The sequence below is a fragment of the Equus caballus genome, chromosome 18 (genome assembly GCF_041296265.1).
Source record: "Equus caballus isolate H_3958 breed thoroughbred chromosome 18, TB-T2T, whole genome shotgun sequence".
Lineage (NCBI taxonomy): Eukaryota > Metazoa > Chordata > Mammalia > Perissodactyla > Equidae > Equus > Equus caballus.
This window is the reverse complement of record NC_091701.1, coordinates 58904497-58929809: the sequence shown is the minus strand read 5'-3', so window position 1 is coordinate 58929809 and position 25313 is coordinate 58904497. Positions and strand designations below refer to the sequence as shown.

The 25313-nt window shown below is 39.8% G+C and overlaps 1 long non-coding RNA gene across 2 annotated transcripts in view; it reads right to left on the bottom strand.

Annotated features, from left to right (window-relative positions):
* The window catches only part of LOC111768758 (uncharacterized), a 350610-nt gene that overhangs the window by 143369 nt on the left and 181928 nt on the right, over positions 1 to 25313 (bottom strand). The window contains exon 7 of one of the 2 annotated variants that reach the window (XR_011428300.1): positions 6438 to 6518. The exons of the other annotated variant lie outside the window; for it this stretch is intronic. This is a non-coding gene — a long non-coding RNA (uncharacterized lncRNA). The remainder of the gene's footprint in view (positions 1 to 6437; positions 6519 to 25313) is intronic. 2 annotated transcript variants of the gene reach the window in all.

Here is a 25313-nt window from a genome sequence, read left to right as displayed (position 1 = left end):
GCTTCAACGTTCAGTGACTGACTTTCTTCAGGGAAGAGATCCAGAAGGAGGAAATAAATTTTCAGGTATTCTTCTGGAATCTATAATCTATTTCTTTCTCCATCTTTACATGCGTATAAACAACTCTGGAATACATCTCTTGAAATTCCCCTTCAATTTCCCTTGACCTTGGGCAAATTACATTAGTAAGTTACCTCTGTGCCTCGATTTCCTCATCTGCAAAATGAGGATGATAGTAGCAATCTCTTTCCTAAAGTTGCTGTGAAGATTAAATGAGTTTATATGTCAAAAGTGCTTAAAATAACCCCGGCCCTCAGTAGGCATTCAACAAGTGTTAGTTACAATTTTCACTTCTCCTATCACCTGTTCAGTGCCTTCCTCATCTCCTCCACACCCTATCAAGTGAAGGGGAGAGGAAGATGGAGGGCTAAGGCCAAGGAGAGAGGAGCAGTCCCATCCTTGGTTCACTCACCTTGGGCTGACTATCACATCAGTGAAGACTTTGTATTTATTGTGCCAGACCAGCGTTTTGCCACACGTAACTGTTCATTTCCCTCCCATCCCCTACTATCCTGTAGACTTCCCATTATCTCCTGAACCTTATTTCAGTGAACAAGACCGCAAATGAAACATGCCAGTTTTACTTTCAATTTATTATCATTGACACAGGGAACAAGCAACAAATTAGGAGGAATCAGAGCTAAAAGCAAGCAAGCTGTGGACATGTAAGGATAATACTAACAACTGAAAAAGCAACTTCCAGTACCAGGCCTTCCTTAAGTTTCCAGTGTTCACTACCCTATAGCCCTCCTTTAGTCACAACCATGGGAATAGCTGAGAGGTTTATTAGAAAGCCAAATAGATGTCCTGGCTCCATGGATGAGATTATGTTCTGGTCATTAAGAGAGCAGCATACCATCCCCAGCAGCAACGGACATAAATTAAAAAAACATTTCCCTAGATCTAACCTATCCAATAAACACATATTGAATGCCCACTCTGTGCACTGAGGTATGAAGTGACAAACAAAATACAGCAATCTGCCCGCACGTAGCTCATGATCTAGTAGGGGAAATAAGCTAAGTATACAAATGGGCATAATAGAAGGAAAAAATGTTAAGGGCTTTACGCAAAACATAAATAAAGATCTCTCAGGCAAAAACTGAAAAGTAGAGTAAGTTCCCACAAATTTGCCACGAAATTCAATTTTTGCCTCGGAATCTCTATGAAAACAGCTACTTCACATTCAAATAACAGTTGACTAAGTGCCTGGTCTGAACAAGGCCCTGAACTGGATTCCATATTGGCTGCAAAGGTCGACAGGGAACCTATAATCTGCAGGTGTTGTAGGACATACAGAAATATAATCATAAAAGGCCGAAATGTTAAAAAGAACATGGGAACACAGAGCAAAGAGTATTTCTAATCAGATGCAGACAGGTGACATGGAGGGAGATGGCCCTTCCCTCGTCCAAGCCTACCCTCAGGGTCCAAGTGGGCTACTGCGGTCACTTTTTGCTTGCTGCTTCTGCTCTTTTCCCTGGCAGCCTCCCCTTCCTCACACTCTGACCAGAATGATTTTAAAATGTGAAAATCAGATCACGGTTCTTCCTTTTCTATGGCCTTTCAAAGGCTTTCCATTGACCTTGGAATCAAACCCAGATGCTTTGCCATGGCTTACAAAGCCCCAGGGGGCCTGGGCCCTGCCTAGTTTTGGATGCTTGGCCCACAACACTTGTTCACTCCACTGTATCCACACTGGCCCCTTGCTGGTCCTTGGCCTTGCCAAGTGTGTTCCTTTCTCAACATCTTTGTACTTGTAGTTCCCTCTTTCGAGAAATTTATTCTATACACTCTGATCATCAGTTGTGCCTGGATTCTAGCCCCTTGAGGGCCCCTCCTCCTCTCCCCTAAAGGGGTCATTGGTGACTGCCAATGTTACTTTCCATACCTCAGTTATTGGCTTGATACTCTGCCTGCTTTTCAGATGCTAAAGGACTGAGATCTCCCTTTACTATCCCCAGAATAAATCTCAGAGCAGGCTTGTTAAGTCTCTTACTGGGGGCAAAGTAGCCCCACGTTCCATTGCTGGGGCAGTGAATTAGATAATGTCTTGGTCAAAGTGTGCTGACATAAGTGTGGGGTATGAAACCTAGGCTCCACTTCCAGTGCTTTCACTCATTACCTGTGTGATGTCAATCGAGTTACGTAACCACTCTGTGTCTTTGTATCTCTATTTGGAAAGATCTCTCATGTTCCTCCTAGGTCCAACTTTCTTTCCTTTATTCCTCCATTTCTTCATCTTCACACGTACTTATTGGGGGCCTACTCTATGCAAGATACTATGCTATCCCCAAGGGCTAAGCTGTGAATAAGGCAGACATCATTTATGCCTTTAAGAACTAAATTTGAGCACAGGAGACAGACATTAAGCAATTTTATCTCATGTGCTGATGGAATAACAGTCTCCTTCCCAGACCTCTCACTGGAGTTTGTTCCCAGATAGGGAAGAAAATAAATGCTAAGATTTCCCCAAATCCTATTACAGAGACCAGTGGAAAAGAGCACCCTTCCCAGGAATTTAAACTGGCTCAAGGCACAGGGGAAATTGTCATTTCAAAGCTTCCCATAGTTGGTTACTTCTCTTGTTCATTTTTCTAAAGAGTAGATGGCTTTTTGTTTGAAAAGGCACAATCATGGGTCCTGCTCTTTATGTAGTTCTTATGTATTGAGAAGCTTCCGAGCATGGTCTAAAAGCAGGAGAGGGAACAAAGGAAAAGCGTCATCTATCTGTATCTACCAACTGCCATCTCTACTGCAGAGAGGGTAAACTGTACAGATTAAGTTAGATTTAGAGAAAAGTTTTTATTCCTTAATATGGATCTAAGCTAAGTCTACAAGAATTGTTGTCTTCCCTGGAGGGTGTGTGTGCATGTGTGTGTGTGTGTGTGTGCACATGTGTAATGTATTCCAACAGTTCCTACCAAGAGATTTACAAAGAAAGAGGAAACGTCTTCATTTCACAGGCGTGGAAAGTCTGCTAAGGTTAGCTACGTTGAAGTGGGAACCCTCTCTAAGTGGTCTTATAGAATGCCTCCATGGTTTTATTTTAGACAGAACTCACATTTTAAGAAACAATCCACTGTGGCTAATTGTCTGCCTTCACTCAACCTTGTAAATAGAAAGGCAAGAATTATAAAGCAAGATCAGCACTTCTGAGCAAGGAATTGAACAAATAAATCAAAATTTACCCCAGGATAGTGTGAAGACAAGATCCTACTCTCCAGTGTGTGAGGGAGGGCAGAACTCAAGACTAGAAAAAGGGGTAAGAAATTAAGGTTGCCCAAAAAGGAGAACTTATGTGAGATTCTCTTCCTTGAACTTTTGGAATAGTGATATTTCACATATAGTTTCAAGACGTTTTTCTCCTGTACTATAATTTACCTCTAGTAATCCCTAACTCTTTAGTAAAGTATATTACACTTGGATAGCCTTTTGTTAGTAGGATTGTGGGTAATTAGGTTAAAGTTCAGCAAAGAGAATTGTGACTTTTCTCACATCACCTCCTGGTGGGGATGGCAGCAAGTGCTGAAGGAGACAGTGAGCCCAGAGTCCCGCTAGTGGAGGAAAAGCAAATAATATTCACAGTATTGCATTGTAAAGTCCATGCCAAGTGACTGCCTTCAAAATGGCCAGAAGCCAAACATTCCTTTTCCCAAATATACCAGAGGAAGGAGTTTCTCAAAGGGATGAAGCTGACATTTAGGTTACAAGCACATACACAAAATTATAATTGTAGTGAGTATTCCCAGGGATGGCCCAAGAGACTAAAAGAGCAAAGAATGGATAAACTAGCTTAATTCTTCAGGGTCTGAAGACCGAGCAGGATTTATCAAGGTGAAGGGGAGCGTGACAAGAAGAGCACCCCTGGCAAGAAGAAAAGCAGGATGAAAGCTGAGCGGTGTTCAAAGAAGTAGACTAAGGCCCAAGTGGTCACACAAATCATCCTGTGACAGGATGAGGCTGGTGAAGCTGGTGAGGGCTGGGTCTTACACGGACTTGTAGGGCAGTTTCAAAATGTTTAATTTTATCCCAAAGCAAGATGGCTGAACATTCCTCTAGGTGCCTAAGTCCAAGTGCTATTAATTATAGGAAGTAGTGAATTAGTGCTATGGCTCCAAAGAGAAGGAAAGCACAGTCCAGAAAGAGCTTATTGGAGCACATACACTCTGAGGATTAGCATTAAGGACTGACAGAACTGGCAGGCCAAGAGAATGGAACAGGGATTCTAGAGAAAAAAGAGAACATTCACAATCCGGAAGATAAGAATGATCATGGTTTTTAAGACAGGGAATAGCCAAGGCTATCTGTAAGGAATAACTCATATTTTTCTCCCATAGAAATAATTATTTCTACTTGCAAAATATCTCTGTTCTGACTTTTTTCTTGCCAATGACATGTGTAATTAAATATTTTAAGACAAGACGAGCTTCGATTTTCTTTGACAACTACACTGCAAGATAATTTCTACTGTTATCATCCAACTGCTGAAATGCCTTCATATTAAAGGTTTACTCATTAATCTAAGGTAACTTTTTCAAAGAAATAGGATTAACTATGCTTATGCCATATGAGTATACACACAATTAAGGAACAAACCATAATTCCTGATTTCCTGCCCACTCCTCCTAGGTTAACAGACCACCTATGGTTTTAAAGAGTAATTTGAAATGGTATTTGGCAGGTCAAACTTTTGTTCTAGATCACTTTTATTCAGAAAAATAATCCCAATAATTAGTTGGATGCTTGAGCTATAAATGACAGTAAAAGTAACTGTAAGTCATTTAATAAATAATGGGTGCACAATTGTACATAACAAGGCAGGTAGTTCCAGGACTGAAAATTCAAAGGCACAATGACCTCAGCAAGGGCCTGGGTGCTCTCCATCTTTCAGCTCAGCCATACGCAGTGTGTCAAGACGTCTCCCTCATGGTTGCAAGATGGAGGTAGCAGCTCTGAGTATCGCAAAAAGACACATCAGCATCTATCCTAGAAGAGGAAGACTTTTCTTTTATAAAGTCTCTTTTTATTGGGAAGGAAAAGTCCTCCAAAAACTCTCGGATGGCAGTCTTCCCCTCAGGCCTCAGTGGCCATATCTAGGTCATATGAACTTGTATAAAGCAATCATTGGAAAAATGAATAGGATTCAAAATGGTTTGCTAGACCAATTGTGATTTATGCCCCAAGGCTTCAGTGCTTATCACCTTTCCTAAGCAGAGGGAAAGGTGAAGGCTGGAGTAAAACTGGAGCCCTAGAAGGGAAGAAAGAGGCAGGGGCAAGAAAGGGTAGGAAAGAGGGTAGAGAATGAATAATTCTGAAGTTAGAGGTCCTATTTAAAAGGATGTAAGCATAGCGCAAGAAAACCAACAGCAGCCTGCTCTACATCTCTAGGCCTGAAGGGGCAAGAGCAAGGAGTAGTTATCAAAACCCAGAAGGAGGAAGTTATATCGAAAGGTCCTCTCCTTGAAGCCTTTATAAGGCTAGCCCAAGGCAACCTCACAATGACGGAGCCGGGGGACCACCTTGACATTTCTTGTTGAGGTTCCCCATTGGCCAACCCCGCCTGGAAGCCAGAAGGCAAGTAATCCACACAGAACAGTCTCCCGTGGCAGGGTGAAGAGAATGGAGGAGAAATGATTTGCAAGTGCAAATCTAGCACAATCAATATAACCGTTGATTAAAACCATTCTCACTGTCATCACAAATAAAAAACATACTGCACATGCATTTTCAAGCAAAAAATTATTGTTACTTTTAGTTAAGTAACATAAAGAGTTGTTCTCTTTCATTTCCTCTCCTCTTCTTCTCAAAGTGCGTCTACAACATTGATTGTTTCCTTTAGCTAGTAACAGATTTTTTTTTAGCCTGATCAGTTAGTGACATGTTAGCAATGATTGAAAATAGTTATGCATACAGGTACAGGCTAAGAAACGGGAATTCAGTACCTCCAATGTATGTGTTGGACAGAAGGCCTCCACGGAGTGGAGTCATGGGAGATGAGGACAGTTTGATTACGTTGTTCTAAAGAGTTTACATTTTGAATTGATTTTCAAAAAGCTTTTAAAAAATCAAATAATTCAGGGGCTGGCCCCGGGGCATAATGGTTAAGTTTGCGCGCTGCACTTTGGCAGCCTGGGGCTCACGGGTTCCGATCCTGAGTATGAACATACGCACTGCTCATCAAGCCATGCTATGGTGGCATCCCACATACAAAATAGAGGGAAACTGGCACAGATGTTAGCTCAGCAACAATCTTCCTCAAGTAAAAAGAGGAAGATTGTCAACAGATGTTAGTCCAGGGCCAAATTTCCTCACCAAATAAACCCCCCAAAATCAAATAATTCTAACTTACACAGAACAATGTTATCTTATTTTACCTCCCTGGATTTCTTCCCAAAATTCTTTACCAGATCCTCTACTATTCTTCAGATTAGTTCAGATTTTTCTATCTCCAATTCCTACAGCACCAAGAGAAAGAAAAAGACAGAAAGTTACAGACAAACCACAGGAAAACAAGTAAAACGTAAGCATGTTAGCCCTCAGATTTTCACTCCCTTACTTTAACCTATTTCCATGCAACTCTTCCTTCTGCCCTTTGCTGCTCTGATAATAGAACCACAAATTCCAAACAAATGACATGCCACCTCCGTCTGAGGTCTATCAACTACTGCACTTGGCTTTCAACAGCCTCATTTTGTCTTGCTCCTGGCTGAACTACTGAGCACATTCCACAGTGCTGCTGATATAAGGTGAATGTACCATGCTTAATCAATTGACTCTGTATTTTAAAACATGATGGTTTCAGGTGAAAGATCCAGAGAATGAATAAAACAGTTATGCAGGCCCCATTATACCGTGCTAATTGATTTTTAGTACCTCTTCTAAGTCAAACAAATTTCAATGGGTTAATTTGGGATAGCTGTTAGCAACATTTAATCTTTTCATGCCTGAAATTCATACTTTATCTATGGCTAAAATTAAGAACTCTCTTTGAAATACTTGATATCAAATAGAATGGAAAAGATAAGCTGGACTTTGTTTTAAATAGCTAATTCTCTAATAGTTATTTGAGTCTTTTTGCTAATAGAAAGGCAAGATAATTAATGCACAAATGTAAGATCCACAAGAACAGACATTTTTATCTGTTGGGTTCACTAACGTATTCTCAGTGCTGAAAAACGTATTCTCAGTGCTGACGCATCGTAGGTACTCAATTAATGTATGTTGAATAATGAATGAATAGCTAATGACTCAAAGTAAGACTATCAAACAATTTAAGTATCAAAAACAATTTATTCTAGGTGCTAAATACTAAAATAATATCAATTATAATAATATTATTACTGTTTTTGAATATTTACTCTTTGCTAGCCCAAGTTGAGTGCTTTATTCATAATACCTCATTGAATCCTTAAAGGATTCAATTCTACCATAAAATAGGTAGGAAGAAATCCATTCTTTAGCTGAAAAAGCTGAGGCTTATAGAGGCTATTATTCAGTGAACCCAAAATTCACATTCTTATCCTTCTGTCTCCAAAGTCCAATCTCTTGAGCACAAAGCTATACCTACAGCTTGTATCACCAAAGTGTAACATCTCAAACCTGGAATCCAAGGTTTAGTCCTTGAATCAGAAAACCTCTCATGACTTAGGCTCAGGCAGCTCTAGATTTGAATTTCTACAAGGCCACTTTCCTCTGAGTGGCAGTGTAGAAGTTATTTAATTTCCCTGGCCTTCAGTTTCTTTATCTGCAAGATCTATTTAATTACCCTACCTCAGGAGGACTTTATTAGAATTAGATAGGACATTCTCATGAAGCTTGCCTAGTGTATAATCAATGCTTATTTTTGCAATTTTATGATTCTACCCACGAAAGCTCAATGAAGTAGGTGAGTTAAATTATTATATTGTGAAACAAAAATGTGTAAAAATGTAATCTAAGTAATCCCAACACCGAAAATACTTATTGTCACACCATTTTTTTCCTTTTATTGGGTGGGGGTGGAAAAAACATTTCATTCTCAGCATCCTAGGATAAACTCTCCATTTCACTTTGGCAATACAGAGAGCTATTTCTGTTAAATCTTCAAGACCCATTCTCAGAGAAAACTCACCACTACTGATGGCTGATCAAGGAAACATGAGAGATCAGACTGAAATTAAAATAAAATCATTCATGCATTTTTAGCTTTATTTTCAGAGCCCAAGGAGAGAACAGAAAAGTAAAGAAGAGAACAATGCCCGCTAATTACTTTTTACTAATTCCTAACTACTAGCCGTTTTTGTTTTTAAATTTTCATTTTCTTCATAAGATCATAGACATTTTCCTTTATTGCTTAATTTTTTCAAATTACAGGTGAGCACAAGGCATCCTCTGGGACCTATCCCCCTGCTCTACTCGTACTGACGGACATTTTTAACTACTTAAGCCTTTCCATTTTTTCTGAGAATTATTAGATACCAGAGTAGAACATCATCTTAAAATGAATATAATATCTAAGCCAATGTTTGTCCGAGTTCCTCATTTCCTTGAGGGCTTCTAAATAAAGGAAGGCAAGCCATGATGGGCATGGGAAAAGAAAAAAAAGATCAAGAGAAAGTGAAAAATAAAATTAGCACACCGCCTTATTTTGTTGATTTTAGGAATTATTAGCTTCTTACAAATCTCTGGCACACAGCAGGCAAAAAAACAAGTGATGTCTTGATATAATGGTTAGAAAATGAAGAACAAAGTGGGAGGAGAAGGCATAAAATGCTAAGAACTGCTAGGTGACAATTTTAAAAAAGTGTTTGGCTATGAACCAAACAGGTGTATGAGACAAAGGAGGATGCTCTAGATTTGACTGAGAATACAATAGGGTGGTTCTGAGAACAATTTCAGAGAATAAGTAGGACTAACATAGTGCTTCTCAACTTAGGCTGGTCATGACGATCACCTGGGAAGCTATTAAACATCCCGGTGCCTAGGCTGCCACTTAGGCTGTTGAAATGGGAATCTCTGAGAGTGGGATCTGGGCATCCATACTTTTTTAAGCTCTTGGTGATTTCCACGAGCAGCCAAGGCAGAGGGCTGCTGGGCTAACCAGGGAGATTCAGCACATGATTCCTTCCATCACTTTGAATTACATAAAAATAGCAGGCAAAGGCATTATTTTTCAAAGAGACAGTAATAGACCAAACACATTTTCCTGTATGAATTCACTGACTGAGTTTCCTGACAGCGCCTGTCCACTGTCAGTAGAACTGGTGACACTGCTAGTCTAAGAATTAAAGTGCAGCTCTGACTGAGTCTCCTGGAAGGCAGACTTATAAACAAGGGGCTCTTGGATCTCTGCACTCCCCTACAGCTGGCGAAAATCTCCATCTCTGGAGCAGCTGTAGGTAAAGCCTGTCCTCTTTCCAGCTGCCCAAGGAAACACTTGCCGCCCCAAGCAGCTGTCCCAAGGCATAAAGGAATTAACCTCTGCCAGGGATCACAAACAGCTGCTGAAATCAGCTGCTCTTGTGCGGTGAAGGGGAGGGTAGGGGAGCACTTCTGCAGCCATTGTCAGTCCCTTGGGGAACCCCAGCATCACTCCCAGTGTTGATGTGGGTGGATGGAACACAGAAGGGTGGAAGCTTGTGAAACAATGGCAAATAAATATCTGCAAATAAACTTACTAATTAAAGAGGACACACTTTGACAAGAAGGTATTAATAACTTTGCATTTACTTGGAAACTTAAATTTCTGACATTTAAAAAAATTATGTCTTGAAATGCTAAAATACATTTCAGATTCACAGGACTAGCTTACTGTTTCCCCAACCATTGTTTCTTTTTTTAAAATCTGAGCGTTAACAAATTTTCTTCTTTGTACTTGTCAGGTTTTATAAACACAAGCTGAGTCTTTTTTTAAAAAAGCTTACTTTAAATGAATGAATTTTTCCTTAATTTCAAATAGCAGCAGTTCACATATTTTTAAAATGTATTTTTAGTGAATTGGAAAGTACATTTAAAGGTGTTAACAAACTCTGGGGCTTAAGACATATATTTTGACTTCTCTGGCACCTGGTGAATGTTGCTAAGCAGTGGGAGTAGTAAGCTTCACAATCCAGAAGGTATGAAGATCCTATGCCTATCTTAACACTTAATTTTTATCTGTTACCTCCATGATAATGTTCTTACTTTACTCTCTTGTTCTCTTAGATTTCTGTACCTTTAACATCTTATCATCTGAGTTTATCACATTTTTAGCTTATCTTTTTAGTTCAAGATATGGTAGGTTAACCAACAGAGCTGTAGTAAAAAGTATAAACAGAAGATAGTTTTGAAGTAATCTCATAATAATTTCATGTACTTTCATGGTTCAAGGTCTATAGATTTAAAATGACACCAATTGAATCTTTCCTATCTTAAAGCCTCAGATGTGTCAGTAAGGTTGTAAATATAGTATATTGACTCCACTGCCAATGTCTTTTTGAGATCAATTTTTTTTCCAGGGTAAAACATATTTTTGATACACTTTTTACAAGGTTGTCCAAGAGAGAATATATACATAGAAATATTCCTTTGGAGTAGAGAAAGGTAAATTTCGGAAGAATCTAGGGAATTAGAAAAAGTTCAAAGAAGCATTATGTAGGTAGCCAGAGGTGGAAATTGGAACACACCTAGAAAAAGGGAGGACTAAGGAATACATCAGTTAAAACAATTTCTGCTGCAAATTGCAGAACTCAACTCAAAATTACCTAAGCAAAATAAATATTAACACTTAGAAGTAGCCACTTTCAGTTGAATCCATGTTTTTGAAACATATCATTAGGAATCTGTTTCTCTTCCTTTTTCACCTCTACTTTCCTTTGCAGTCCCTCATTTCTAGTCAGGGTCTCTTAAGTGATGATAAAGATCAAAGGAAGATCCGCGCTTACATAGTACCAGCTTAGCAATCACAGAGGAAAGAGCACCTCTTTCAAAGATATCTAATGTAGAGGCTGAACTTCACTGAATCAAATTAGATCAAATGCGCTTCTCTGAGCTGAACTGTGGTCAGGGAATACCAATATACCTGGGTCACCTGTCAACTCCTGGATCTGGAGAAGAGTAGAGTCATTTCTACCTGAATCACATGGACTGAAAGTGGAGGAAGGGTTGTAACCCAAAAGAAACTCTGTGAGTTATGGACAGAAACACACATACATATATGCATGGGAGCATGCACATGTGACTGCACATACCCACACACCCCAATATCATTCAGCATCCCACATCCCAGATGGTATACTCAAGATAGAATAATTCAAGCAAGGTTTGATAAAGGAGTATTTGCTTAAAGACTTGGGCAGGGTATAGAAAAAACACAGAGAATAGGAACAGGAGGAGATAACAGTTACCAGAATGTGGAAGAAGAGAATCTTTTACAGAAGAGAAAGAAGCAATGGCCTTTTGTCAAGGGACAGAGCCAGTACAAAACAACTTGGCAGGGAAAAAGACAGAGGATTAAATACCCCAACCTCACTCTCCTCCCTCCCTCTGATCTCTTCCAGAGATCCCCATTGGCCAAACCCAATAGGAAGCCAGATGGCAAGGGAGCTCCCAGGGCATGGTAAAAAATAGAGAGAGTGGATCTGCCAGAACAAACAGAAGATATCCAGCACATACAACCACTATAAAGAGATAGTTCATAACAGTGTTCAGTTTTAAACGTCTAACAGAAAAAAAAAATCCATTATAAAAAATGGCATAAAAATAAAAATATATGTATAATTTAAAGGAAATCCATCCTCAATGCCACTAACCTCTAGTCCCACCATTTATTTATATCTCTACTTTTCTTCATAGCCAAGTTCCTCGCAAGAATAGTTAACATATCCTGTTTATGCTTTCTCATTGTCCATTCACTCCACAACTGCAATTTGGCTTTTGCCCCCAATGCTGTACAGCAGCGGTTTTCCAAATGTGGTACCCAGACCAGCAGCATCAGTATCACCTGGGAACTCGTTGGAAATGCAAATTCAACTGCCCTCATCCAAGACCTGCTGAAGCAAAAACTCTGAGATGCTGGGGCTCAGCAATCTGTGTTTAGTAAGCTCTCCAAGTGATTCTGAAGAACACTAAAGTTTGAGAATCATTTCACTACAGAAACAGCTATTTCTAAGATTACCAATGAACTGCACCATGCTAGAGTTTATGAACGCTTTTCTGTCCTCATCTTTCTTCACCTTGGCTTTGGCCTTTTTGTGCAGAATTTGACATTGTGATCTCTTCTGCAGACAGAATCCTTTCTCTGTCCTCCCATACTCCTGTCTCAGGTCATAAAGCAGAAATATCCACCTTCTTAAAAATATTAGGAAGAAAACCACTGCCCATGTCTCCACTCATCATATTTCAAACCTCCCTAATACTGGGGAGCACCTGACTGATTATAAGCAGAGTTAATGAAGTAAAAATAACTTTTCTCGTGGGAACTGTCCCGTATTTTTTTTCAAGTTGCTTGTTCTCAAGCTTTATGTTCTTCCTTCACCTGCTTGCTCCATGCACAAAACTCAATAGAGCAGTGTGGGGAGGTGAAACCTATAGTTCCCCAGCCATTGTGCCTACTAGTGGGAAGGGCAGTAGCATTCAAGGAGGAAATACGAAGGGACCCATTTTGGCCTCAAGCCTAAACCACACTTTCCAATCCAGTTTCATCGACAATAATGCTGATATCTTTATCTGGCTCTTATGTACATTTTTTCAATTCAGAATCAATAAAACTAGGGAAACAGTGTGGTCAATTGGCATCCTCAATCCCTAACATAAGATGTCTTGGCTGGAAAATTGCGAGAACAGATTCAGGACGAAACAGTTTTCGATCAAAATATGACACGATCAGATTGAACACTAATGCGGCTGAAATGAGCACCTTTAGTAAGTGATGGTTTCTCAGTCCTTTGAACTTTAAAATCAGCAGAAGCTTATATTGTGGCTCAAGTCTGCATGCGTGTGGCTAGTGTGAGGCTTGGATTATGTAGCTAGACACTAGTACAAGTGAGCAAGTGGCCAGTTGGAGCTTTAAGCAAGACTTTGACTAGTGTGCTTGAGCCAAGAACTGTAGTTAGCTTTGACCAGAAAAGAGAGTCATCTTAGTAGTCACGAGAGGTATTTCAGAGACTTCAAATGGAACAAGCAGAAATCCTGTCATAAGTGCAAATATAACATTCTTTCCTGAGGTCAGGAGAGACTCCCTTTGGGAATTAAAACTGGAGATGTACTATCACTTCTTCTGGGACTTGGTCCCACAGTGAGTGAGGAAGACCTCTGCGAGAACCAGTAAAGACTCCTATTAGAATGAGAAGACTTCCACGCATGTACTATTGGGAGGTGACTCAGCCTGAAATAGGAAGTACAGGGTTGGAGCAAGCATCTCTTAATCTGTAGCAGTGGAGATTTTTGGAGTCTTGAACGTTGGTAGAAGAAATCTACGATTGCTTGTTCTCTTCCAACCCTGTTTCTCAGCTGCTGCTAAATGATCCATAATGGAAAAAAAGTCTAGTCCTGTTAAAAGAAGAATATAAGTGATGGACATGGAGCCACTGGAATTGTAAAGATTACCCCAAAACAAGAGCATTAAAAATGAAAAAAAGGGAAAGTTTATTTTGAAGAAGCATGTGGCACAAGTTACTGGTTTTCATTGGACTTCTGCTTTTGAAGCTATGAAAACTTTGGACTTGCAGAAGTGGAAACTATTGATAATCAACTGACCACTATCATTGAAAAGTTAAAATAAAAAATATTTCTATTATTTCTAACATTTTTTTCTCTATCTATGCCCCAGATTCCACTAAATGCATGATTCTTGGCTGGCACCTGCAGTGGAATCTGGACAGTATTATATTCTAAACCCTGGTTACATTACTCTGCTAGCTTTGCTGCTATGGGTCTACAGACTCTTGCGCTTTCTCAGTCACATGAGTGAGCAGGTAGCACTGCGATGATCCGGCGTGTCCTCGTGATTCTCGGGCTAATTCTTTAAAGGCACCGGTAGAAGACACTGCAGGTTGCAGCTGCTGAAGGAACCCACCCTGACTTAAAACCCCAACTCAGCTGAAAATCAGCAAAATAAAACATAACGGAGAGTTAAATTTTGGATTTTAATTCTTTGGGAATTTAATTTAGAAGCAAATTTATTCTGGGCATTAATTTCTCCTCAGCAATTTAATAATTAGAGGGTGTTCTGCTTGTGCAAATTTAGGTCATGTTTCTACTGCTGGCATTGTGTTATCTGGAGCATTTTTATATTGTAATTTCACTGAATATATCATTCCTGGTGAATTATATAAATGAATACAATGTGAGATGGGGAATAGAATTCATAATATTCTATTATATAATAATGTTTAAGGGAATTTTAAGGGAATAAATTCATAATTCAGCATAGTAGATAGATTATTGAATGTAGTCTTTGCCCATTTTAGATAATTTTGGGGCAAAATCTGAATTTCCCATAATAGCTCAAAGAGGGTAACCAGGAGTGATGGATGGTGGTAGGCAGTGACTTCACAAAAATGGGAACAAGACTGACCTTACAAACTTCAGTTCTTTCCTGCACCCTAAGTTTCTCATAGGCTTAATTGTCAAGCCAAAGTGTCAAGAGATGGAAAGCTGTGGAATATAAGAGAATCATTCTTTGACATTGATGACATTCCAGCTTCAACCTCTTACGTAGGAGCTACTATCTTCTCTGATGTCCTCACTCACTGCTCCCACCAGAAGAAGGAGTGACAGATATTGGTGAGAGCCTAACTCTCTTGGGAAGAGTTCACCTGATAAAAGTCTTTTTGTGAGCTCCCTCCTTTACAAAACTACAACTTTCTTTGACTACTGTGACTCCACTCTCTTCAAATATTTCTCCCATATCTCTGTCCACTCCTTCTAAGTATCTTTCATCAGCTCCTCTCCTTCCACACATCCCTTCAGTGAGTTCTCCAGGGCACCATCCTTGGTGCCTTCAGAATGATCTTTTTAAAATACAAATAGAGACATGTCACTCTTCGGCTTGAAAGCTGTTAACGGCTGCCTTTAGCTTTCAGAAAAACCTAAACTCTGTAGCTTAGTCCATGAGGCTCTTCATGATCTGGCTCCTGATGGCCTCTTGTAAATAAATGAGCAGGGACACGATCACATTTACAGATTTGAAACGCCACTTTAATAGCAATGTAGAGGAGCATAACAGGTACCCGGTAAATCTTTGTGAAGGAAGGCTAGAGGAGATGAGAGCCTGACTGGAGGATGTACTGGAGAAAGCAAAGAGGAAAGAGTGGCTCAGAGATAAGAAGTTGGTAAATCTGCAGCAAGGGTGAGTAATGAAATAGAGGTGGGAGACTGGAGGGGAGGGGATATCCAGATTTTTTGTTTAGTTGGAGGTGTCATTTTTCAAAAGAGAATCACAAGGAGGAACAATTTTAAGGAAGAATTCATGAAATTTTAAAAATACTGTTTTCCGACCACGGCCCAACGTGAATTCTTTGTTCCATCCATTAGAAATCATTTACCTGAACACATAATTTTCATGCTTTCTCTGTTTCACACCTCTTCTGACTGCCTTGAGTGCACTTCTCCTCTTCTGTCCCTGATAACTTTTCATTCTTTGAAACTCATTTTAAACATCGTCTCCTTTAGGAAGCTTGCCACGATCCTCTCAATCTATAGTCAAATTATATCCATAAATTTATGCACTCATCTGTCCATTAATCTACTCAATATTTAAGTACTTACTTAATAATTTATTAATACCTTGTTAAATAATACTATTTATTAAGTACCTACTATGTGCCATGCACTATCTCAGCTCTGTGCCCTCCTACTTCTAAAATTATATGTCTATATTCACATATGTATATGTATATATATTTGTGTGTGTGTGTGTGAGGAAGACTGGCCCTGAGTTAACATCTGTTGCCAATCTTCCTCTTTTTGCTTCAAGAAGATTGTTGCTGAGCTAATATCTCTGCCTATCTTCCTCTATTTTACATGGGATGCCACCACAGAGTGGCCTGACTCACAGTGCCAGGTCCCCACCCAGGATCCAAACCTGTGAAGCCCAGGCCACTGAAGCGGAGCGCGGGAACTTAACCACTTATGCCACCAGGCCGGCCCCATAAAATAATATTTAACACATTACACTGTAGTACTTGGTTTATAGTCTACCTGCTCCATACATTAAAAGCCCTTTGAATATACGTACACTGTCATATTTGATTTAATCTTCTAAGCACCTAGCCTATTATTAGACACACAGAAGTTGCTCACAAAATGATTGGGAAGGAATAAATGCAATAATCCTGTTGATAGGTATAGATGCTAAGCTTTCGGCGATGGTCCCTTTGAAAATCTGATCCTTGTAGATTCTACTCTGAGAAAGACAAGAAAACAGACATAACATAATGCCAAATGTCAGAAATCAAATTCTGCATTCAGCTGAATGAAGTAGGCATTCATGGGACTGCTAAACTAACAAGCCTTGAAAGAAATAGAGGAGAAGCGGTTGCAACAGGGCACCTTTTGTTGTATTTTCTTATTTTTTTGAGGAAGATTAGCCCTGAGCTAACATCTGTGCCCATCTTCCTCTATTTTATGTGAGACGCCTGCTACAGCATGGCTTGAGAGCCATGCTAGGTCCACGCCCAGGATCTGAAACTGCGAACCCTGGGCTGCCAAAGTGGAGCATCTGAACTCAGCCACTAGGCCACCAGGCTGCCCCTGGGCATCTTTTAATTCAAATCCATAAATGCTGAACAATCACCTTGAGTGCCTTTATGTATCATTAAGAGTGAATTTCTCTGAGCCAGAGTTGGATTCATAAAGGGGTAGAACTTGATGAAATATTGTTAGTATTATCACTAGTAAGTCTTTATTGAATTGTGAATGAATATCCTGTTATCTCAAATACAGCACAACTTTATTATAACTGCAATTCCGTAACTTTCTCTAGCTATTAAATATTACTGTGTCTTAAAAATTCTAACAGTACTACTGTTTCAAAATTGTTATAACTTTCCCCATATTTTCCAGACATAAATAAACAAGTTACATAAAAATTGCCATTTGATTTTGTTGCTCTGCTCAATAAGTTGTCCAAGTTTGTCCAACAAAGATCAAGATCTTTTTATTATTAATAATTTCTACATTTGTTGGAACTAACTTTAAAGTTTCTCTTTTAATAGCTGTGCACTCATTTGCTAGCATTTCTTTATAACAAATATTCTTAAAATCTGTCTTGTTTGTTTTTACATATAGCTATTAGAAAAGAGATGAAACGTACTATGTTTGAGAGCAGAATGGCAAACATGCATAGTATTATAATACAAAAGTAGCGAAATTTAGCTTTAAATATGTTTAAATTAGATGCATAAGTCAATAAAAATGTACAAATGTGTTTAAAGGCTAGAGGGTTTTCACTGGCCTAGCTCTCACTTATTGATCAGAGGGATTTGAAGGGCAAAAGATAAATGAGGGAAAATTTATAGAATATGACTGACTGGTTATGAGAGGTCAAAAAAGGTTTCTAGCCTGGTTGACTAGACAAATAGAATAACTCCTGATAAACAGGAAAATCAAAATGAGGAAGAAACAATTTTATTAAAAAGGAATGAGTTTGGCCTTAAAGATATTGAATTGAATGCTGCAGTGGGATATCAAAACGACAATAACATTGATACAGTACTTGGAGATGTAAGAGTAGAATTCAAGAAGGTGATAATGACTGAAATAAAAAGCACGTATGAGAGTCTTTTATATAAGAGGGGGCAGTATGACATGGCTAAGAACTCAGAGAGCAGAGATTTAGAACAAGAAGACGGCAGAAGCAGTCAATGGAGCAAGAGAAAAGAAGTAGCAATCAGAAACAGTGAAGAAATACAATGTGGCTAAAACAGCACTGAACAGTGTAGAGTTCTCTCAGGTGGGTCTAGAGTTAGGAGCCATGCAACACTTGGACAACACTGGGGGTTCTCAGCTCAGTCTGGGGCATGGTTGTTCCAGAACACACCACTTTCCTCCCTGGAGTCAAACACACAATAAACAAGTGATCCCTTTTACTTGATGGTAAAGGAATACTAAGGTGCTGCTCATTCCCCAAAACGCTGCACCCTAAATGACCACATTGGCTGCAGGGAGAGTTTTTCTCCTAGAGAGGCCTGCCTTCCGGTAACTGTCCTCTTCGAAAAGCAAGAGCTCTTTCCACTGCCCAAGGGCACCCTCTGTCATCTCCAAACAAGAACCATCTTGCTTAACTTCCCTGGCTTTGAGGAACAAGAAGTGCATTAATCAGAATAGTCTAGACTGCTGTAACAACCTCAAAACCTAATGGATTAATAAAACAAAGTTTATTTATCTTTCTCTAACAAAGCTTTATATAATTTGGGTGACTCTCCAGGGCAAGTGTCCTCTCTGCCGTCACTAAGCAACCCAAGAAACTTTGATCTTATGACAATACTATTTCAACAAGCGGTCTGTAAGCTCACCACTGGACGAATAGAAAGAAGCTGGCAGGTTGCATAAGAGGTGTGTGGTTTTATTCTGTGTCAGTTTGGCCAGTCTGAAACTATGTTCCCCAGAATCCCTTTCTCTTTTAAATTTCCCAGTTAGAGGTAGCCAACGTAAGAATATCCCAAGATTGAGAATGCAGAAGGGAAATAGCAGTGGTTACACTCTGCAAGTCTTCATGGCTAAAGATAGTGAGAGACAGATACAGAGCTCTCAGCAGATTACACCTTGTCTTTGCTCTCTCTCCCCACACTGAGAAATAAATACAGAAGTGCAGAAGATTTTAGCTTCTTCCTACTCATCCTCACTCCATGTCCTAACTACCAGCCTTTCTAATCAACAGTAATACCCAGCCCATCACCAGTCACAGAGGCAACAACCTTCTATAGACTTCTCCAGCTGTTTTCCTTCACAGTCCCATACTGGCAGGTGAACATATCTGGCTTCACATATTCCCTGACAAGCACCAATTTATCCACTTGTGCTGCTTAAGTACTGGTTTGTGATGTTTCATTGATCTCCAAACCATTCTTTCACACTCTTATTTCTCCATCTCCTACAATTGTGTAAATTCTTATCCAATAATAAATCCCTTGTTCCATGACATTTATAGTGGTTCTGCTTTCCTCACTGACTCTAACTGCTTCAATTATTGGTACCAAGAGTGGTTCCAGAGGAACAGAAGTCTAAGAATGGGAACGAAGAGTTAGTTCTCTGACTAAATAGTAATAAAAGCATTAATGACCCTATTGCCGGTGGTAAAGGGAACTCTGGTATTCTGCAACATGAAGTGGAAAAATGTCACTCAAATTGCCACCTATACTCAGAGGCCTACACAAGGCAGGGCTTTGGGTGATCAAATATTTGCTCTTATAGAAAATTTTAAAACAAATAAAAGTATAATAGGTTGGTTGTTTGTTCTAAGTGCACTAGAAAATCTGGATAAAAAAATGATGAGCTCAGGATATTAAATTCCCATCTCAAGGGCTGGTAAGGAAACAAAACTTCTCTATCTGCCTGCAAAAGTTACCCTTATTTCCTTAGTTGTAGGTCAAGATTTCTGGAAACAAAACCCCAAGTCCAATCCCCTGAGTGGCAGAATTACAACCTCAGTTGAATTCTCAACCTCATTAGCTGAGTAAAGGCATTAATTGAGACAGAATGAGACCATAAAAATGCCATGGGCAGATTCCAACGAAGTCTAAGACCTTGACTCTCTAGATTGTGCTGCTCTTTCTTTGCCAGTAAAGATGCCCTTCTCACCTTGTCCAAGGACGGATGGCCTCCCCTGAGGTAGTTACTTCACAGCGATCTACCGGATCAAGACCAACTCCCACCAACTCTCCATGCTTCTAGACCAATGACCAGACTTAAGTCCTGGCAAGCCCCAAGTGGCCAGGTCCAAAATAAGTACCATACACACCCAAAGATCTGCATCATTTTTTATCAACAGAAACCTGAGTAAATATATATGGCAATGACTCAGAAGAGTCTAGAGTTGTGGTAGAAGGAACATTATGTTTGATTGGGCTGAATTTGCTGACATGGCAAGGGTCAATTGGAGGTCTCAATTGCTACTATGATAGGCAGCAGAGCCAGAGCAGTGATTAAAATTGTTTGACCAACAGGGATCTTTGGCATTTGACAATTTAACATGGTATACCTAAGATGAGAAAACTACTGAAGTCTTGGTTGATTTGCATAAGCAGAAATTATCTCAGAATGGAGAATGAATGTCTAATATGAATAATTAAAACAGAGAGCCATATCTGCTTAACCAATTCCAAGACTTCAGCCAGTTCACAAACCCAGAGCCATTTAAAGAAAGGAAGTCCCTTGAGGAAGGACCCCAATACATTGCCAGATGATATATTATAAATATTTTTCGTAGCCCTTCCTAAGGGACATGTGGCCTTTTACCAAGGTGACTATGCATTGGAGAAGAGAAAATCACTGACTTTGAGGGAATTATTGGACACTGGCTCTGAAATGAGATAATTGCTGGAGAACCAAAACACCACTGTGGACCACCAGCCAGTCACAGTACAGGTTTATGGAAGTCAGGCAATTAATGAAGTTTTGACTTGGGTCTATCTCATGCTAATCCCAGCACATCCCTAAAATCAACTGATGATTCTTTTCCCTCTTCTGAAATGCATTATTGGAAGAGACACGATAAATAACTGGCAGAATCTCTACATTGGTTCCTTGACTCATGAAGTAAGGGCTAGTATGGTGAGGAAGGCCAACTGGAAACTTCTAGAAGCACTTCTCCCCAACAAAATAATAAAAAGTAAAGGCAACGTTTCATTCCTAGAGGGATTGCAGGTATAAGTGCCAACATCAAGGCCCTGAAAGATACAAAAGTGGTGATTCCTTCCACATTTCTATTAAACTTGCCTATTTTTCCTGTGCAGAGAACAGATGGATCTTGGAGAATGACAGTAGATTATTGTAAACTTAAACTTGTGGCACCTCCTATTACAGCAGCAGTTCCAGATGTGATTTCTTTACTAAAGTAAATCAACATGGTCCCTGGTTCCTGGTATGCAACTACTGATCATGTGAATGCTTTCACCTAGTAGAGATAGCAATACGCCACCACAAATCTACTTCAGAGCTATATCAACTCTGCAGTCCTATGTCATAACCTATTACACAAGGAACTTCCTTGGTCATCTCTCCATTCCACAAGATGTCATCATGGTCCACACTGATGATACCATGCTGATTAGATCTCGCAAGAAGGAAGTAGCAACTACCTTAGACTATTTGGTAAGCTACGTATATACAAAAACATTCAGAAAAATTTCTAGAATTCTAGTCATCAGGAGCATGTCATTATATCCCTTCTAAGGTGAAGGTTAAGCTGCTGAATTTGGACCTTCCTAATACTGAGAGAGGGCCTATGCCTAGTGGGCCTCTTTGAATTTGAAGGGAACATATACATCACTTGGGCATGCTACAAATTACTGAGTAATCCAAAAGGCTGCCAACTTTGAGCAGGGCCCAAACAAGGGAAGGATGTGCAAATAAACCAGGCTACCATGTAAGCTATTCTGTCACTTAGGCCACATAACACAGCAGATCCAAAGGTGCTCGAACTATTTGTGTCAGTAGGAATGCTGTATGGAGCCACTGTAAAGCCAATAAAGGTGAAAAACAGTGCACAACTTTATGTTTTTGGAGCTAAGCTATGCCATCCTTTGCAGATACCTACTCTTTTTTTTTTTTTTGAGAAATAGCTTCTGGCTTTTATTGGGTCCTAGCAGAGAACAGATGCTTAACAATAAGCTGCCAAATTATTTTGAAAACTAAATTGACTATTAAGAACTGATTGTTGATTGACCCACCAAGTCATACAATCAGAAGCGAACAGAGGTACTCTATTATTAACTGGAAGAGATATACACAAGATCAGGCTTGAGCAATTGCTGAAAGCACAAGTAAGATGCATGAGCAAGTAGCTCAGATTCCTATGATTCCAACTCCTGCTACATTGCTCTCACTTTATCAGCCTAGACATATGGGAGTCTCTACAAACAGTTGACTGATGAGAAAGGAAAATTTGGTGACTGGTTTACAGAAGTTTCTGCACAGTACACTGGCACTACCTGAAAGTGGAGAGCTATTCCACCACAGCCCCACTCAGGAGTGGCCCTGAGGACAATGGTGAAGGAAAATCTCCCCAGGGGGTACAACTTTGAGCAGTGCCCTTGCTTTTTTATCTTGCCTACAATGAGAGATGACCAGGGGTATGGATCTTTGCCGATTCTTAGGCAAGGGCTCACAGTTTGTTTGCTAGATAATCAGGAACTTGGAAGGAAGATGATTGGATTTGGTGAAAAGGAGTTCTGGGGAAAAAACACGTGGACAGACCTCTGAAAATGAGCACAGAATGCGAAGATATTTGTGTCCTATGTCAATGACCACAAAGAGCAACTCCAGCAGAGGAGGTTTTAATAACCAGGTGGACAAGATTATTCATTCTATAGATGCCAGTCAGCCTCTTTCCCCAGCCACTCCTGACTTTGCCCCACTGGCCCATGAACACAATGGTTATGGTAGCAAAGATGAAAGTCACTCACAAGCTGAGCAACACAGACTTCCACTTACAAAGGCCACTCTATCAATAGCCACTGCTGAGTACTCAACCTGAGAATAACAGAGATTAACGCTGAGCTCCAACATGATATATGATTCCCCAGGGGAACTAGCCAGCTAATGGAAAGTTGATTACTTTAAACCATTTCCGTCATGGAAGGGGCAGCAACTTTGACTCACTTGAGAAGACATATTTTTCTGGATACAAATTTGCCATCTTTGCCCACAAGGCTTCAGTCAAAACTACCATCTGTGGACTTACAGAATGCCTTATTTATCAGCATGATATTCCACACAGCATTACTTCTGTTCAAGGAACTTATTTTATAGTTAGTGAAGAACAGCAATGGCCTTTGGCTCACTGAATTCACTGATCTTATCATGTTTCCTGGAAGCAATGAAATGATCTTTTAAAGACTCTGATACAGTGCCAACTGGATGGTCACACTTTGTAGGGCTGAGGTAATGTCCTTCAGCATTTAGTATTTGCTCCAAAGCAAGGCCCAATATATGATACTGGCCTTTCCCCCCAAAGCCAAGTTTCATTGGTTGGAGAAACAAGGAATGGAAGATGGAGAAGCTCCTCTCCCTATTACTCCTAATGATCCACTAACAAAATTTTTCTTCCTGTCTCCACAAATTTGAGATCTGCTAGTTTAGAGATCTTTGTTGTAAAGAAATGAATGCTTTCAATGGGAGACACAACACCACTTCCAAAATACTGACGTTAAAACTGCCATCTGGCCACCCCTCATGACAGTGAATCAGCAGTCAAAGAAGGAACTAATTGTATAGCAGATGGAATGATTATGACTATCAAGAGAAAATTGTGTGGTTGGCAGAATTCTAAGATAGTTTCCAAAATTCCCATCCCCTGGTGTACACTCCAGTATAATTCCCTCACCTTGAAGGTGGACAAGACCTCTGATGATCAGACAGGCACTCCTTGAGTAGGTTACATTATATAGACTCAGTTGCAGGAGACTAGAGTAAGGTTCTCCTGCTGGATCTGAAGAAACAAGCTGTCATGTTGTGAGATAAGAAGGCCACATGTGTAGGACCTAAGAGTAGCTTCCAGGAGCTGAAAGTGACTCTCTCTCATCTCCAGCCAACACACAGAAAGGAAATGGGACCACAGTCCTAAACCACAAGGAACTGAATTATTCCACAGCCTGAATGAACGTCGAAGAGAACTCTGAGTATCAGATGAGATCACAGCCCCAGCTACCAACTTGGTTTCAACATGATGAGACCCTGAGCAGAGGACCCAGCTAGCCCATACCTAAACTCCTGACACACAGAAACTGTGAGATAGTAAATATGTATTGTTTTAACTTGCTAAATTTATGGTAACTTGGTATGCAACAATAGAAAACTGACACAATTGTGTTGCTTCTGCACAACAGGTTAGACAGGCAGATGTCTATAACACAGAAGATCCTATAGGGCACCTCCTAGGATTCACATGTTCTTACAATAAAAAGTTAATGGAACATTACAGAAATTCAAAATAGTCAAAACTACTAATGACACAGACCTTTCAGGAATTCAGGTTTGCTATACCCCATCAGTCAAGAAGCTATGATCAGCTAAGTTGCTTGCTGAGAGAAAGGGAATATGGAATGGGTATTAGAAGAAGAAAGTTATAAATACCAATTACAACCATGTAACAATTTACAAACTTAAGACTATAGTAGTTATGAGTAATTCCTCCTTAGTTTCATATGAATATATTTGTATATGTATATCCATATGTCTAGATTGACTGATAGATGTATTAATCAATTTTTTTCTTTATTATTCTCCCCTCTCCTATTTCCCTACCCTCTAATATAATATGGGTTAATAGTGATTAACCTAATGTGTCAATATATGTTAGAAGATATCAACAAGGGAGTGTGACTCAGCCAGAAAAGGAATGCACATCATCCAAAGATAGACGAAATGACTATGGGACTTTGTGTCCTCTTTGGGGAGAGGATACAATGTTAGATTGCTTTCAGTTGCATGTAGATGCATCATGTTAGGTGGAATCATGATTTAGCTATTAGATATAAATATTATTAAAAGCAGTATGAATGGATGCCAAGCTGACAAGAGCTGGCCTGTAGTTGTTTTGTACCTTATCAACTTGGCTAATCTGGAACCATGTTTCCCCGAATCCTCTTACCCTATATCATTCTCAGTTAGAGGTGGTCCAAAGAGAAATCAATGCGATTTGGAAAACAAAAGTGAAACAGCAGCCATTATCCTTTGAAGGTCATCCTTGTTAAAGGCAATGAGAAACACAAAGGTCTTGTCTTTAATCGTCTTGATGTTGAGAGACAGATGCAGATGTACCAGTGGTCGTCATTCTCTCCCACTCCGCATTCAGCTCTACTTCCCAACTGCTAACTCTGCTAATAGACAAGAACCCCTAATCATCATCAGATACAGAAACAGTAACCATCCATGGACTTCTCCACCAGTTCTCCCTTGCAGTCCTACTCCAGCAGCTGTGCATGTGTAGCTTCACAAATTTCCCTGGCAAGCTAGCTTGTCCACCCATGCCAGTGCATCGGGCGGGAGGCTGGTTAGTGTGTCTGTTCTCCAGCTTCTCCCACAATTGTGTGAGGTCTCATTCTTATCTTAAACCCCTACTCCACAGTACT